The following is an 18,607-nucleotide window of genomic DNA, read 5'->3' on the forward strand; positions in this document are numbered from 1 at the left end:
TTATTGTTTAACAGCTCTTCATGGATTTCTCTTCTCTGAATTTCTCTAAGCACCTTCTGAGTTCTGCAGTGGCCTTTGCCAACAAGCTCCACAGGTTGCGTGAGCCACTGAACCAAGGGACTCTGAACTTTCATTTCATAAAGTAAACTGTGTTTTCTTAAAGAAAGACGAGCTCCCCAAAACAGTACATCTCACAACTGCCTTTTAAAGAATAAGCAAGGTATTTTGTTTCATTTTAGGGATATTTCAGATTGAATTAGTTGTAATTACCATGTCCCTCTGCAGCTGATGTAGTTATACTAATTTAAGTTAGAATAAAGCGCTTAGCATTTCAAATTAGAAAGATAAAATGTCTAACATATCACTAATAAATTTCTGCATAGTATATGTCATCTAGCAAATTCATGATATTGTCGTATAAATCCTTTTTAAATGCTTGATTTGGATGTCTTGCGCGTCTCATTCACTACTCTGCCACTCAGAACATGGCCAACTCAAGCTCATGCAAGTAGAATTTTGACGTTATCTTCATGCACAGCTCACGCTCTCTTCTTGCTGCTCTCGGCTGTCCCAGTAAACCCAAATGTGTCTTGACCCTTTCCGAACTCCAGGTTGATTGTTTCAAGAATTAGTCAAAGCCATTTTTATTTATTTCCACCCCAACAAAACAGAGGTAGTTAAAACAAGGTCTCTGTGACTAATAAAACTACCATCTTAGGAGCCCCAGATACTAAAATATTGAAAGGTCTGGACACTCATGGAATACAAAATGAAAGATTTTCAAACTAAGGGAGCAATGTGTGCACATCATCAGAAATTGTAAATAACAAAAACACAACAAGGGCACTTGCCCTACACATTATCTGATAATAAGCATGCATCACCAGAGGACACATGGTAGCCGAAACTGGCTGGGCTGTACACTATGAATTATGCAAGCAACCAATAAAAAACTAGTATATTTTCAACTCTAAAATACAAACATACTGAGTGAACTAGAAGCTGCGTGAGGATGGATTAAATATACACCAATTTGCTTTTGAGATGTCTTTAATAAGTTCACAAAGAATGACATCTAACCTGAACGTTTTGTTCAGTAATACGCCAGCTTTGCCTTACCTCCCAACTAATAACACATTTCAGCAGAATATATTTACTTATATCATTGTTTGTTTTTAACCACTGATAACTGAAACAGGCTACAGAACGGTTGCACAGAATTACATCATTCATTTCTTGTAGATGATATCCCTTCCCCCTCCTCTGTCACTTGATTCTTGACTGAGCTAAAGCACTGAAAAATTAGACTTCATTTCAGTATGCTAATAGCAATCTATCCAAAACAATGTAATCAAGGCCTCATGTGCTCCTATAATTTCATTCTTGACATAAGTCTGACAGCTATTTATTGTTGGAAGGAACTGTGGGGAGGGGAAGAGAAAAATTCCTGTAATTTCCCCTCCCCCAACAAACACAACAGCTTTGCAGTTTAAAGCAGTATCTTTGTGAAACGCACAAAATGGTAATAATCATGGGGTTTACATATGTCTTGTCTTAAGCAATCAAGGCAGAGAGTTAACGGAGAGGCACATTCAGATGTGCCAATTCCCAAACTGGCCACCTCTGATGAGCCAGCTGTGAGCTTCAATTGTCACATTATAATTTAGGCAAGGAGGGGGAGGGGGGAGAGAAAGGCATCCAGCTCCACACTGGATGAACATAATTATTCACAGCAGGATGCTGCAGAATTAATTTAGCCAATCAGAATTATAGTGGGGGCTGGGTATCGGCAGCAGCGAACATGAAAAAAGGAGAAAGAAGGGAGAAAGAAAATCAGGAAAGGGATCAAAACAATGTGACTAGCACCTTGCTAATATTTTGATTCGGCATCCCTCAGTGTACTTGGAATACAATGAAGTGAAAACAAAACCGTTACATAGATGTTCCTGTCTCAACGGGGCTGACTTGAAATTAGAGAAGCTGTGAATTTGGTTTCTCAGGAAAAAGCCGAGAGTATGAGGGGGTTTGTGGAACACCACATAAAATGCTACCTGGCTGTATCATACTGAATAATATACTATCAGATAAACATAAATCTGGGAACAATGCTAGCAGTTCTGCATCTTTCTAGTTTAGCACTTTAGAAATTCTGCCAAAATGCCACTCAAATAATAGAGAAAGACAGGAAAACAATCCCCAGCCCAGTCTGTACTCAAATGATGTGATCCACATAATTTATCTCACCATCTATCACAAATCTTGCGTTGACAGCTCTTCATTGGGCAAGTTAAAGGAGCTGACCAGAGGAGTGAAGAACTGGAGCTCTGCCATCAGAGGTCAGTAGTTTTGGACTCAGAAAAGCATTTTGTTTAATGATTCCATTAAACTGATCTCCAGTGAACACTGAACAATATTGGTCGTCACTATGCTCCACCATAAAACACCAGCTGATACGAATAGAGAAGTTAACCATTCTCATATGTTTTTCAAGTTTTGGTGAATTTTGAGTGCAGCGTTTCATCAGTTTACAATTTACCAATGGCTTGCTTCAGACCTTAAATGATTACTTTTGGTAGCAAAGAAACTATTAAGATATATAAAAGAAATCAAGCAGAAATGCATATCTTCATTACTTTCAGCTGTTCATGTCCAGACAAATACTTCAGCCTAGCTCTTCAGGTCACCAAGAGAGTAAATTTGGAGAAAGAATAATTCTTACCATTTCTAATCACCTTACAGAGAACAGACCAGGACCAGGACCAGCGAAGTCACGCTCTTTGTCCCTAGCGTCCTGAAGCAAAAGGTAACAGAATCTACACTGCATTCGTGCTTTTGTCCCTATTCCTGTCAACACCCTTTTTGCAGGGACAGTTATAAAAACAGAGGGAGGATTGAAAAGATACAGGATATTTATACTGCTAAGATATCTAAACTTAGATGTTGAATCCTCCCTCCATAAATACAAATATATCTCTCTTTTCAGTAGATAGGGAAAAAAGTTCTTAAGTTCAGATGACCTTAAGCTTACCTCTACCTTAAGAGATGCTTAAAGAAGCAATATGTAGAAAATGTATCTCCAGAGTACTCAATTCATTTCCACTTAAATGAAAAATAAAATTATTATACTGTAAGGCAGAAGCTTTCTTCTTCTTTTTTTCTTTTTCTCCACCCTTTTCCTGGAATTGTACAAGCATGACAAATGTAACTGAAGCAGAATCGTTGAGTTCCTGTAAAAGTTAACTTAAGCTTCTGCTCTCTGACTCTGGTAATGGCGAGAAAAGTGACAGGAAGGTTGGTCTGATTTTATTTCTGGCAATAATGTTTGATGTACACCACTGTCAATGAGAACCATGATTTAATCTGTAAGGATATAAGGCCTTGTGGTAAAAATGGTATAACTACAAATCCTGATTAAGAATCACTGCAACAGTAAAATTGGTTCCCATAGCAACAAGACTGAAATTATACAACAAATGGCAATGCCATATCAGATAAATCACTCCATGAAATGTCCCTTTTTGGAAACCATTTGGCTTTCTGCTACCTTCATCTTTAAGGACTTGCAAATATTACTTGCAATCTCCTGATCCTCACTGCTCAGCCTCTAAATACCATCATCATTTGTTCTTCTAATGACCAAGGCAAAAGAATAAAATAAAAGCAATAAGAAGACATTATGGTATTTAACATCTGAAAGCTCATTCCAGGTGCTGGTAGTTTAAAAAAAATACACATTCATATATATCTTGTATTTTTTTCTCTTTTCATTTGCTCTATGTTTATTTTATGGTATTTCCATAACTTCAGCTTCCAAGAGCAAATATTAATTCTTGATATTTTGCATTTGTAAAACATATGACTGCAGTCGTCCTCTTTGTATGCATTGCTTATGGAGACAAACACTGTAACCAAGGAAGATGTGTACTATAAAAGAAGAAAATAGCACACAGACATGGAATTAGAAATTATATATTAAACACTTACAAAATGTACAAAATCTCTTTCAAACTGCATTAAGAATGACCCTTCAACTTAAAAAAAAGTGTGATTCCACCTACGTAGTCCATGTACAGCTTGATTTTGTAAAGTTGTTATTACAGAATTACTTAAATTGCATATTACCCACTGCTTTAATGAATCAGGTGTTTGCTATTATTGTAGAATTATGGAATCACAGAACGGTTTGGGTGGGAAGGGACCTTAAAGACCACCCAGTCCCACCCCCTGCCACGGGCAGGGACCCCTGCCCCCAACCCAGGCTGCCCCCAGCCCCGTCCAGCCTGGCCTTGAGCCCTGCCAGGGATGGGGCACCCACAGCTGCTCTGGGCAGCCTGGGCCAGCGCCTCGCCGCCCTCACAGGGAAGAATTTCTGCCTCATCTCTCATCTCCATCTCCCCTCTTCCAGTTTGGTATGATTGCATATATACAGGGCTACCAAAATATAGGTAGATAGGCTGATAGGTACATAAATAGACAGATAGACAGACAGAGCCCTGTATAGAGTATCAAACTCATTAGGGGTCTGCAACAGGATACATGAGGGGATGCTGAAGGAATTGGGTTTGCATGTCATTAAGAGGAGGCGGCTAAGAGCTGATCTTGTTGCAGTCTATCTAACTGGAGGGTGTAGGGAAGATGAAACCAAACCCTTCTTGCAGGTGCAAACTGAAATGAGCAGAGACAACAGAAAGAAGCTGCAGAGTCAAGTTGGGAGATTCCAGCTCAAAATAAGAAAGAATAACAAATTTATCATAGACCTGCTCAAATGCTGGGGCGAGGCTCAGAAAGACAGTGGGACCTCTCTGGTGCTTTAATAGTCAAAGCCCTAAGCGATCTGCTCTAAATGCAGGATGCTGGACTAAAGACCTCGGGAGGTCCCTTCCATCCAATGTGACTCTGTTTCCACCAGGCCAGAGACAACATTCACCTCTCAAATTTTAATGATCTTTCATTCAAAGAAAAATACCCAGAGTAATTCTTTGAAAAGAGCTGAGGGAAATAAGTCCCTCCACAAAACACCAAAATGTCTCTTGAGCCTCTTACCCTCAGAAAACAAAGCAACACTCCTACAAGAGGGCTGAGAAAGGGGTTTCTTTTCCAACTGAGAGGCTAGCCAAGACTAGATGTGGCTGTACCAAGACAAAGAAGGACCACCATCTTTCAGACAACAAGCCCAGAGCTGCAGGAGAAGGACCCTGGCAACCTAATGTAACCTCAATGACAATGGAGAAAGTCAGATGTGAAAGGGTTGCCAGAATTTACTGGTTCTGTCTGGGCTTGTCTACCTTCCAAGCCATGTAAACGCTGTTTGCTTCACCTATCACAAGTCCCTCAACCACAAACCTACAGGGCTGACATGACAGGAGTCTTGAGGATGGAGAGTTTACACTAGCAAAGTTCAAATAACTGAGAAGTTAAATCATGGTGCCTCAGCTCTTCAAAGAGAGAGATGAAGAGCAGACCTGCCCCCCCAGATTGCACATCACCCCCCAGAGGCACCCCCCGGGCTCAGTTTAAATCCAAGAAGCTTTAAGACGTATAAAAGGAACTCACACAGAACCATGCAGGTATGACAAAAATCAAAGAATTTAGCAGAAAAGAATACTGGTAAAGAGCAAAAATACCAGTTTTATAGAACTTTAACAATGACCTGGTGCCAAATAAATAAACCCAAATGGCAACCAAACAACTTTCAGCCTCTTAAGATAGGAAGACTTAAAAATTTACTTTGTCCAGCTATTATTATAGCTGAACAGCTATGAATAAAATCAAGACAGAAGCATTGAAAGAAGATATTTATTGTATCCCATTCTGAAAAGCAGCACCAGCATCTGAGCCTGAAATGCTCTTAACATTTCTGTGCTGGAGTAATATTAATACAGAACAATGTCACCAAAAATGTGGAATGTATATATTCAGGTAATCTTTTCAGTGAGGCTGTTTAAGAACTACAATATTTTATTAAGAATTTGATCAACACAGACTACCGTTTATAGACTGAAGTTTAGCTGAAAAGTATCTTCTATTTATTCTACCAATACCATAACGTGAGGGAAGAATGTGAACTCAGGAAGTAATTCAGGTAAATACGAGCATAGAAGTGACCAAAATAATTTATGTTGGCTAAAGTAATCTGTGAAAATTATTAAATATAAAATGTACTTTATTTTGATGACTATGTGAAAGTTACCTGGCAATGGCATCTGAGTTTTCTGTCCATGATGAAAGCTGGACTTGTAAAAGCTCAAGCAATCATAATTATGTGCTAGGTTTTTGTTTCATTAACTAAGATTCTCATATCAAAAAAAAATGGCAGGAACCTTTAACTGTGTATCTCTGGCAACAACAAACTATTTCATTCAAGGTCTCTATCATAAAGAAACAAAATTTATGAGCATCACTTTCTACACAGGGGACTTTTTTAAATGTATACTGTTAAATGGTCTTTCCTTGCCAGAGCACTGTTGATAAGAAGAGATCTCCATGGCATCTCTCATGCCCATCGTCTCTGCTCCTCTAATGAGATCAATTTGAGAAGATGATCTTAAGTTTTAATCACTGTCATTAATGAAAAAATACCTTTGAAAAGAGTTTGCTCAAAAATTGACCTGTTTGGGGGTTTCACAGTTGGAATCAGGGCAACCAGGTAAACGTTTTACAGTAACAAGCTTCTAAGCTACGAATTAATTGAAGTAATTCAGTGTAGATCTATTAAGTTAAATGTGGCTACGATAGTTACATCAGTTGAAGGTCCCCATTGTCTGCCCCATCCCACCATCTCATCATGGCAAAATCTAAGTCTGATTTACATGGGTTAGGTATTTTCTCTGTGTGTGCACAAATATATATACAAATACATAGTTGAAGTCAGTGCCCACTCCTACTTCCCTTGCTTCCATCTCCACTCCAGGGAGGAGTTTTGCTCCCTTTTCTCCAACAGCGATAATCTTTCCTTTCTGTCTTTATAGCTACATTTTAGAGCAAAGCCATGCAATTTCCATCCACAACTGCCTCCCAGATTCACACATTGCACTTTCCCCTTCCACACAAAACACAGCTGTCACCGTAACTACTTGTCCCTGAATTCTCCTGTTAGATCCTACTACAGACACCAAATTAAAACTTCCTGTATTGAATACTTTCAAACAAACTGTGCGACCTTCTGAAACTCTCTGACCAGCTGCTACTATAACATTATTACCGTGACTGCTAACAATTGTAATGCACCAACAATGTGAATTTCCACACACTTTCTGGCTATTTCCCCGTGTGTATTTTTTATTTTATGCTGCATTTTGCACTCACAGCATCCCAGCACTCCCTTCTTTCTCCAAATTCTTTCCCAAGTCAATTTTTCCATAGACTTGGCAAGCAATTGAAAATTAAACATCACTTTAATGATTAGGTAAATGTGTAGGACTAAGAGGTGGTGGTAGCGACGTCACCTCGGGAACGATCCAGGTACCACTATTACAGCAAACTGCAAAAAAATGTGGCCCTTTCTTTGCAATGACGCCAGTCTGGCCACATCCAAACTAACCTCTTTCACCTTCCAAACCAGGAAGGCTGCATCCAAATGGGTGCAAGACTGTTTCAGTGGTTCTTGTCCGCACAACCAAAATGTGCCCAGGGACTGTCTGATAAAATGCTAGTTGGGTGGGACCGAGATCCGTAGGAGTACAGAGAATACGTGAAGACTATGCATAGTATAAGTTTCAGCTCTCAGCCCCACACCCCAGCACTATTTAATTTACTAGCATGAGCACAGCTAGTATGCAACTACTTTTTTCTCTTTCCATTCCCATGCTTCTGCTTGTCTTGATCTGATTTGGCACAGCAACCCTTTCTCCTTATATACATGGCATACAGCACACTGGGATATTGCACCAATACTGAAGCATCATTTCTAAAATCGTATTTTCAGAGTTGATGCCTGTTTTTCACATAAATAACTCATGCAGGAATGTAAAGTGATACAAAAGTTTTACACAGCTAAGCAGAATAAGTATATTTACAAAGTTCTGCCTCTTCTTTTCACAGTTTTAATGCCATTTTCTCTGCTCAAATGACTATCCTATCTCCTTTAGCAACACTTTTTTCCTCTAGTTGGGAATTGCATAATTGCTGCAGACAATGATACGGAAAGGCAAATGAGAGAACGTTCCTTATTGGCTTCTGCTGTGGAAAAAAACTCTGCAAATAGCATTTTAATGTTTTACTCCAACATAAATCTAATTAAAGCTATTCAGAAAATGACACTAAAACACTGAAAGATGAGAATAAAAATTGCAGAAGCAAGGAAGTGATAGCAATCCATATCCCAAATATTTTTTTCCAAAATCATTACCCTGAATATACTTCCAAGTTATTTATTTAGCTTTATAAAAACAACATCAGTGCATATTCATTTGCTCCTCTTGCCTGGGACAGAACTTAAAAGACATATGCTTAAAGATCCCCTCATTGTGACTTTACAGGTGCTCTTTTTGTAAAATTCACAAAATTAGTAAACATGCATTCATCTATTTACCTATTGCAATTAACTCAATTTCAGTCTTCAAACTTTTTTTTTTTTTTAATCTCCAACTGGTTTAAAATATCAATCACCAAATTAAAAGGAATCTAGGATATACTGGCCCAATCCTGTTCCCATCAGAATTAAAATGAAAATTTGCCTTGACTTTGTTGAAGTGAGATTCAATTTTACAACCCTCTCCAGAAAAAGAAACCATTTATATGCAAAACACAGCATATGAGAAGAAATGTTAAATACTATGAAAGGACACAATTTCTTTTTCTAAAAGGAAGTTTTACATAAACAACATGTAAATAATTTTGTAAATATAGCAGAGTGAATATTTATCACCTATATAGAACAGTAACGGTTTCCCCACCTTTAAAATGTAATCATTTTGCTCTCAGTAGTTACTTAGGCAAAGTTAAGAGAACATGCCAATGAAACCGAAAATTAATATACTTCATATTTCTCTGGGAAATACAGTATTTCTCTGTAACTACACTGAGTCAAATTTAGAGGATGACGTGCTCAGTAACCCAGAGATGTACTGTAAAAGCACTTGCAACAGAAAAAATATATGTTTTTAAGAAGCTGAACTGCAATTATCAATCTGTTTTTAGCAGAAGGAACAAGTTAATCTTCATTCTACTAACATTAAATCTCACAATATGACACTGTATCTTGCTGGCACATTTAACCTCAGCTTTAAGGCTGTAAGCTGTCAAAAATTCACAACTGATAAAATGAAGAGTCAAATCAGATCCTCAGTCCTGGAACTTAACTCAGAAATTTTTTTTAAGTCATAACTTGCACTGAAGACTGGATTATTTATTATGCCATATCAAAGAGACACAGACCTTTTTACAAGCTAAAACCACTGAAGTCAATGAAGTCACACTGGGCTTGCCATCTTCTAAACATTCTGGTTATCTGAAAAATCACATGCTTTTGCTCTCACATCTCAGTATCTTCAATGTCACTTATGATGGTGTACACTCACAATTTTTACTACAGAAGAAAGCTAGCACTTTGTTGTTTCCAAATATTGTGGGTTTCCCCTTTTAACTGTGGGGGAAGGCTTTCATTGTCATCGATTCTTTTTAACAGTGTTGCAAAACCCTTACTCTTTTGACCTTTTTGATATTAACTGCTTTGCTGCTCCAATGTTTCCTTTTTCCCCTCCTGCAGGAATTCTAACCCTAATGCAGCCTTTACTGCCACACGACTCCAGCTTTAGGAAACACATCATCCACTGGAACACAAATGTCAGGGAAGGTTCAGAGACAACCCAGCAGAAGCGAGATCAAGCCACTACCACCATATTGTAGAAATTTTACATACAAAAATGAAAATATTTTTTATACTGCTACATCATTTCCTGGAGCTATCATACCTGCACTAGGAAATGGCAGTTTACTTTGCATAGGCAATATGACTTCTATGTACTACTTATAACAACGCTATTGTCATGTTGATACTTGGTACACCAGGAGCAATGAGAAGAAATCTTAGGCAGGGTTTCTGCACATCTACAATAAATTCTCATCTTGCTATAGAGTCTTTGGATGGCTCTTTTGTTATTGCAGAAAGAATCCGACAGTGTTGATAACGACACAACCCTGTATCTTGCAGTGCCTTTGAGAGCTCAAAAAGAACCTGTCAGTTCAAAAAGTAACAGAGAAAATCTTCTTCTGACTTTAAATCATGGAAAAAAATCAGTGCATCCACAAAAATAGAGGCAAATGCCTTGAAAAGCCTTTGAAGGAACAAAGAACTAGCAATAACAACAAAAAAGAAACAAAATTCTTGCTGCTTTTTAGGTGACATACACAAAATCCAGCAGCGCAGAAGTCAAAATGTTAAAACTTGTGCTAGTGCCACAGAGAACCCTGAGGGAGCTTACATTAGCACAACAAAAGTTTGCATATATAAGCTTTGATGAAATGAGTATGCACTGTTCTGCGCAGAATATGAAGTTACAAAAGGTGTCAAAACCGCTGCGAAGACTATTCTGATGACGCCTTTAATGGAACAGAGAAAAAAATTATTTGCTAACATTTCACAGCCTCTTCATGATACAGAAAACTACGCAGTACAAAGAACAATAGTGGATCTTCCTAGCTGATAGAACAAAATCTTTCCCAGGTATTTAAACTAGGTACCAGTCACTAACGAGGTCATCCCAAAATCATCATGAAGACATGAAAGAACACACTAAAAAGAATACTTATTAATAATTTAGGTATCCCGGTGCTATTTTCAACACTCTTGTAGCAATAATCTAGTACACCTCTGCCTTACTTCCCATGCCAAACGTCCAGGTACTGTTCAAGATGTTAATAGCGTAATTAAAACACAGCTAACTCATTTTGACAGATACCAATAGAAAAGGATCTTAAATTCCAGATAGCAGGGAAAGAATTCTACGAACGCAGACCTGTGCTGAACTCTTTACTTAATTGAAAGCTTTTAAAGGGTTTTGAACTAAGTGCTGTACAGTAGTATTTTAACAGAGAAAGGCAAAGCCTGAGTGTTGGGCCACTGTTCATATTAAAAACATCGAGTGCGTTGCTCACAGCACGCTGTGAGGTTCAGACATGCCTGCCATTCAAATTACTAGAAGATATGAATAAAAACTCTATCGGCTGCTCTGAGCCATTGACTGCATTTCAACAAGCCCTTTTTCACAGCATTCACAGCATCTAGTCAAATAATACATTCAAGTGATGTTAAAATCACAAAATCAGGTGCTCAAAAGTTTGGAAATGCCAGAATTGTGACCTATCCACATCCATTACAGCAAGCCCACTGTGTGTATGCATCATGATACAGACACAAACGTGTCATTAGTATTTTTCTGGCAGGACCTCAGCTCTGTTTTGTGAATAGGATTTTATTCAGTATTTCATTTTACCGTGGTACCTACTCGTAACTAATGGACTGTGCAAACTCTTTGCAACTACAACTGGTAGAATGCAAGCAATTGCTCAGCCAAAGCTGGGTTCCCAGCTCACCTCCTAACCTTTCTGGTCTCACAGCTCACAACCAACGGCTTTATCCACCCAGCGCAAACTAAACTTTGTACCATTTAATGGTCACCAATGCAGAAATGTATTCCAGCAGCTTTATTAAAAGTAATATATTTGTTACAGATAAATAAATAAATAAATGTATTGTATTTATTATTCAAGCTGTTTTATTAAAGTGCTTGCTCCCACAGACTGCCAAGAAGATCAAAGTAACTCACCAAAACTTATCTGAGCACAGGATGTAAAGCTAGGCTCCACAAACTACTAATTGGATCACGTGGCAGATACTTAATAGCTGAAATGCAAGTAGTATTACATTTCATCTTACTAGCTTTTTGAAAAACACATGCCGACATCCAGCAGCCCAAGGACTGAGGTCAAGAGAGTACGCAAAAATATCTGTGCCCCTCTTTCTACGCAAGCCTGGAAGCTTTGCCAGCAAGCCTGGAAGCTTTGCCAATCACAACTTAAAGAGAAATAATTGGTTTTGTCTTATTTGCTGTGCACATGGTGATTCATTAAGTTGAAAAAATGCCATTCAGTTTGACTCAGTGAGTAAACAGAAATTCAGGATTCTGAAAAATGTGGGACTTAGGACAGGACAGAATTTCAGAATACTTACTCAGCAGTTCCTTACTCTGTGTTTGAGAAAGTGAGCAGATTTCTCTAGATGTTAGTAAAAGAAAAAAAGACAGGCTTGACTCAAAACTGCCAGACAGTCTCCTTTGAGAAGATGCAGGTCAAGATTTGTACCACAATATTTAGGCAGCTTCCAATCCCAGGCTCAGAAAAGTAGTATTTTGAGGACATACCATAACTCCATCCAACTATCCCAGAACTTCTTTAAAGTTGTCTACAAGTCTGGAAGTAATTAATGAGAATTGTCATCGTGTCCTCAGAAAACTGTAGAAATCACTACTCAAAATATTATGAATAAGATGCAAAAAAAAAAATCATAAAAGGCAACATGATGGGCTCAAGTCTAATTTAAAACGTGCAATCACATTTTAAAACCACCCACTTAAACAGCAAATGCATAAATATACAAAGTAATCAATTTTATCACGTAGGTGGCAACGTACAAGTTTGCATCTTAGGGCTGCTTTTCAAATTAACTTGTCATTTTTTTAAATTACAAACACTAGTTTATGCCATACGTTAGTAAACCATTAATAGTGTATCTAAATAAATGTTCACTTCCTGTCTAAATATGAAAATACTGCTTTTCCTATCACACAAAACTAATTATTGTAGGGTTTTTTTTCAAAATTGCATCATGAATTATTCACGATGTTGAGTTTAATACAGTCATTTTAATGATAATCTCTCATTGAAAAAGTTTTTTAAGAAGAATTAAACACATCTTTAATCAAAAGAAACAAAGACTACCAAGTTAAAATCATTCTTTCAGTAGTTTTAGAGATTAAAGTTATAAGCAAATCCAAACTCAGTCTCTTCAAAACCAGGCAGTTATTTGGATTCAGGGTGACACTTCCAGCCACAGTAAAATTAAGACGTAAAAATCATGCTAAACTTGAACAAATGCAGACAGTATTTGAGCACAAAAATATGTTGAACTGGCTAGGTGTCCACTATTTTTCCTTCCATCTTCACAGATTTTTTTTACAATCTTTTTTTTAGTGTATGAGAATTAGGGGAAAACATGCATTTTGGAGATTGATGCTGAAGGAGGGGGCAAAGAGTAAAGAACGCCTCTACACGACAGTCAGTGCTCACAGTTGTATGTTGGAAAATCTTAATGTGGAAAGCCTGGTTTGATTTCACACATGTTAGAACGAAGCAAACCCTCACACCTGAGAAGTCCATGACTTGTCCACACTACAGTTGTATCATGTGTGGACTAACATGTTTAACGGGGACATTGTGTGGGGAAATGAAGCCATCGAAGCCTGGTTTCCTACAGATTTGTCAACTTTGCTCCCTCCACCTTCTCATTGATCACAGCTCGACTTCAAATGTCATTTGACCCCATATTTTACTGCTGAAGAAACATACTGAGGCGAGTTTGAGGCCACGATTCTGCTGATTAGAGAGCCACAAGGACATATGGATCAGTTTGCCAACTACCCCTAAAGCAGAAGGACTGAATTTCCCTGCCTCTCCATCCATGTAAGCACACACTGGCCTCTGCCCTTCAAGTTATGCTATCCTTCCTTCAAATCTGCTTAAAGCTGGCCAGCTTTTTCAGAAGTTACTGGGAACAAGGAGGGACAACCACAGAAGCTTTGTTCAGTCATAACACAGAGCTACAGGCTGGAAGTCTTTTTTCCCCCCTTGGGCAGAAGGAGATGAAGAAGAAACAAGAGAGAAACATACGTCCAAAATGCTCTGGATACTTAATGTCTTCTCCAAAGTCTTCTCAGTCTTCACCTAGCAAAGGAACTGCAGGATAAATCAACAGTTTTGAGGACATCTTAGCAGAATGATTCCTCCGTCAGGCTCCAGTGATCAGTGAGAGAATGTTACCATTTTGCCACTACAAGGAAAAGAGGGTCAGACGGTCACACACATACCCTACTCCTCCGCAGCAGTGATTCAAATAAACTTTCTGTAATCAAAGTGGTGGTGGTGGTCGGGAGGGGGGGTGCTAATAAAAATCTTTTTTCCTCTATTTTTCCTCCAGTTGAACATATATAAAAGAACAAGATACAAGGATAGTGGATTGCATATTATCTTCCATGTCACTTAACAGTTCAGTCTACCAAAGTCCTTCATCCACCCCTCTGTTGTCACAGTTCATTATAAGGACGTGTTCTTTTATGACTAAAAGACAGAGTAATATTAATCTTTACCAAATGTAAAAAAGAAGATATGATGGCATGAATTTAATAAAAAAGCTTTTATTCACCAAGGCATTTTTCTGAGAATACAAGAATAGGAATAGTACATCTCAGACTCTGTATGAATGGAAGCAAATTTTCCTGAATGAGTTAACATTTTACCTTCACCCCACAACTGTACAATTCATAAAGGCTAGACAGTCAAATCATTTTCAAAAAAAGTCAGATATTAAGATAAACACAATTCATATTGGAAACTATTTTCTATTGTAAGTTATAGTTTAATTGTTATTCTATTGGGAAGGGACCATCTGGGTCACTGAGGCCAATCCCACGTGCTCAGCAATACACTGGTCATTTCATTTCACAGCATTGAAGTGATTTGCCTTATTACTGCCATTGGAAGGCCAGTCCAGAATTTGACGTTTCTAATTTCTGGAAACACTTTTCTAATTTTCAGGTTCTTGGCCACATTATGCCAGGAACTCTGCCTGTATACTTGGATCAGTACAGCTCTTCGGAGCAGGCAGCTCTTTCCCCATGTTCTCTGTATCAAGAGTTGGTCTAAGATGCAGGCAACAAGGCTTTGTAAAAGGGCAAGGGTCAAATTCACTTTTGGTGCATTGCCAAAGATTATCTGTAATTCAAAACACACCTGATAAATCACTGAAGGGAACAGAGTATCATTTACCCCGCAGTACAGTGTTATTGGAAGGTTTGTCTAGTCTGCCACTGTAATACAATATAGCTCGCTTGCTTCTGGGTTTGTTCTCCTACCTGTCAAACTTCATCTTTATTGCTTATTCCTGGATTTTCTCTCAGAGATAACAAGTCCCTTTCAAAGCAGTTGGAGACAATTCAATCCAAAATTTCATCCCCATGGCTGTGATAAAAAGTGCATCCACATCAAGCATTTTAGCTCAGAGGAGGAGTATGTTTTTCAGGCAAACCTTGTGATAATCTCCACTTAATTGCTCTGTTTCACAAGAGAAATGGTCTCTAAGCGCATGGAGTTGATTCCTCTTGGATAAAACTAAGCTAGAAGATTCACTCCAGAAATGCACCTAATATACTCCAGCTGCACATGGGCGCTCAGCCCATGGGGCCAGACTAAAGCTAATCTGACACAAGAAGCCTTGAAATGTCTGCAGTACAGACATCGGATCCTCAAACCCATCTAAATCTAACAACCCGTTTCTCTTGGTTTGTACTAACTCCTCCCATAGACTTAGCCAAGGACATACCATGGTTGCCACCTCCTGCCCTGGAATATGGCCAGCATTACCCCAGCAGCCCCTGTGCCCTCAAACATCCCCAGTCTGCGTAATTCTGTGGATTTTCAAACATTGTTCTGCCATTTGGACATTTCCTCTCTAGTTGTAACCACCCTCCAGAAAAGCATAATATAAAAAAAAAAAAAAAAACACCACCAAAAAAACCCCCACAGTTAGCCAACTGTGTACTGAAGAAGTCCTGGTGTGCACAGATGACTTGCATCCACCCTTAAAAATAATATTACAATAACTGTTTTAATACAGTACATAAGAGGCTGCTAACACATTAAGGGCAATACCAGCAATCCTCCGAGCTCAAAACCTGTCATGCAAGAGGTTGCACAAGAGAACTATGAGATTAAAAATGTCTTCCGCACATACAGGTCAAATAACTTCTCCCCAACAGGTTTTAAGCTTTTGAAAAAGAAACCTAAACCCATTTTAAAGATTCCAGATAGAATAAATATAACAGTCCCCAGGGAAGTTGCTCCATACTTCAAAGAACTTTACAGCTAGCAAGCCAATCCTTTGTTTAGAGATGAATTTCTCTATCATCGACTTCAGTCTTTCCACATTACAATTTTCTCTGCAAAACTAAAATGCCACTCCAGCAGGAATCTTCTCCACATACAAGGAGAGTTGCATATCCATCTTCTCTTCATATAGAATTATAATTGGAGTTTTTCACAACTCACATCATAAGCCTTGCTTTTCAGCTTCAAAACCATTTCTGTGGCTGACCTTTATTTCTCTTCACTATTTCCATATCCTTCTCATCATGGAGACATCATCAGCAGATGTATCATTCTTGATGTAATCTTAGCAGTGATGTACAGAAGTCTAATGATGGAACAGCACCACTGCTTTTTCTCCCCATTAAGAATTATTACTGAAACTAATCCTTTTGGCAATTTTAAAAAGAACTGATGGGGTGGATATTCAAAAATAAACTATTTGCATGCATACCTTCCACAAAAATCAAAATTGGAGATGGAAGTTTACATTCCTTTTAAATTCCAGTAGGCAACCTCTACAGTATTTACCACTTTTAAACATGTTGGTAAATGCTGGCTGTGCAGAGATGTGGTGGAATCACCATCCCTGAAGGTGTTTAAAAAACACACAGAAGCAGCGCTTAGGGACATGGTTTAGTGGTGGGCTTGGCAGTGCTGGGTTAAGGTTGGACTTATGATCTTAAAGGTCTTTTCTAACCTAAACGATTCTGTAATTCTGTGTTGCAGCATTCCACTAATGCCCTTAGCGTGCCCACAGGAATGTGCTAGTTCCCTTACTAAAAATAATATATTCAAAACAGGAAAAGGTTTGACCACTAACTAAGTGGAGATCTCACCAAGACGGCTACTCTACCAGTTTCCATTAGGCAGCATTGGTAATGCACATCAACCCAAACTATCACATACTTAGATTAAATTTCAGTCTTCTATGCAGGATCCTTAGAGGATTCAGATCCATTTTCACTGCACCTTTATATAGGATCCCAACCACGAGATTATGCAGAACTACTGACACCTCCAGTTGAAGCCACAGGCACACAGGAGTCACGCAACCAGAAGGAAAACAAACAAGGTCTGTGACTTTGTAACACATTGCCAGAAGACTATATTTTTCCTCAGAGAGGAAATGTGCAGAGAAGATAAAAAATAAAAATATTTAGAATTCCTGATTCATGGCAATTTTAATTCAGCTCTGTCAGGCCCTATTCTCCTCTAAAGGTTATGTTTTTAAGCCACTCCATGTTTGAACTGTGACCAGGGACTCCAGATACCCAAAGCTGCTGACCCATTAAAAAGGAAAATTCTGAAAACTCCTGAAAGTCAGTAAAAGAGGAGAACTGACAGAAGAGTCTAATAGTTAGTATTTTTAAAAATTAAAACTATAGATATCCAATACCTCTTTTAATATCTTGTCTCAAAAAATGCTTTGTTTCTCTTCTTGGATAATTATTGAGTAATTAATGTGGATCTACAATGGCATCATCCCAGGGCTTTGCTTACACCCAAAAGAGCAAGGTTACAGCTTAGCCTGTTCCTCTTCACACTTATAAAGTTATCTTAGTCAACCACCTCTTCCTGTCGTGTATGTCACATTTTCATGAAGCAGCATAAGTGATGACGGCACTTGTTTTGTGGGTTAAATTTTCTTGTGTGCTTTTAACAGCATTAAATCTGAAGCAAAGCAACTTTGTAGAAAAAACCTCCTGGAGTTGAGAACTCATTAGCATGCCAAAGGAACTTGTTCCAGCAAAGATGATTACACAAATACCCCTGTGAGAACGGGAAAGTTCTTTGAAATATCTCTCACGGTTCAAGACAGCACCTTATAAAGTGTAGAACGATTTCTGAACTGCCCAGATATGCAGAAGGAATAGATTCTCACATAGCCTGTCCCAATTTTAAGTGTTACTTGGTACACTCACCTAAAACATCTTTAGAAACTGGAATTTTTACTGGTACAGAGAAAATCAGTGCATGAAGTGTAAATAAGGACAAACTGACATTCCATGAATTAAGAAACTTGCTCTCTGAATCGTTAAGTAGGTTATGTGTCTTTATTAAAAAAAAAAAAAAAAGTGCTAAACAAGACCAGAAAGCTACTCAAACCAAACATGACATGAAATGGTATGAAGCTGAGAGATCAAGACAACATTGCTACCATCCAGGTTTATCGACATTAACTTTTTAACTATCATCATATACCAAAAGCTTGCAGTAACTACAGCTATCAAATGAAAAGGTTATATCTTCTTACGCGCTGCTTCTGCTTCTTTTAAAATAGTATTTCCTTTTAAATGCAAGTTTAGCTTAGTTTTAATATTAATGCCTACAAGCATCCATGATGCAGGGATCATGTACTGGTAAGAGACAAAGTGAAAACACATGAGGCAGATTAGGACAAACCTAAAATCCTAACAGACTAATGAAATAGTAGAAATGAATCGAATGTAAGTCACAGCTATGAAAGGCC

At 38.2% G+C, this 18,607-nt stretch overlaps 1 protein-coding gene and 1 long non-coding RNA gene across 3 annotated transcripts in view; both read right to left on the reverse strand.

Annotated features, from left to right (window-relative positions):
- MSRA (methionine sulfoxide reductase A) overlaps positions 1 to 18,607 on the reverse strand; it is a 292,183-nt gene that overhangs the window by 223,202 nt on the left and 50,374 nt on the right. The window lies entirely within an intron of this gene.
- The window catches only part of LOC308064559, a 68,662-nt gene continuing 50,055 nt past the window's right edge, over positions 1 to 18,607 (reverse strand). Inside the window, exon 2 of the long non-coding RNA XR_013928440.1 lies at positions 1 to 18,607. This exon is cut by the window's right edge and continues 26,807 nt beyond it. This is a non-coding gene — a long non-coding RNA (uncharacterized lncRNA).

This window comes from Falco punctatus (genome assembly GCF_963210335.1).
Source record: "Falco punctatus genome assembly, chromosome: 5".
NCBI classification, from domain to species: domain Eukaryota; kingdom Metazoa; phylum Chordata; class Aves; order Falconiformes; family Falconidae; genus Falco; species Falco punctatus.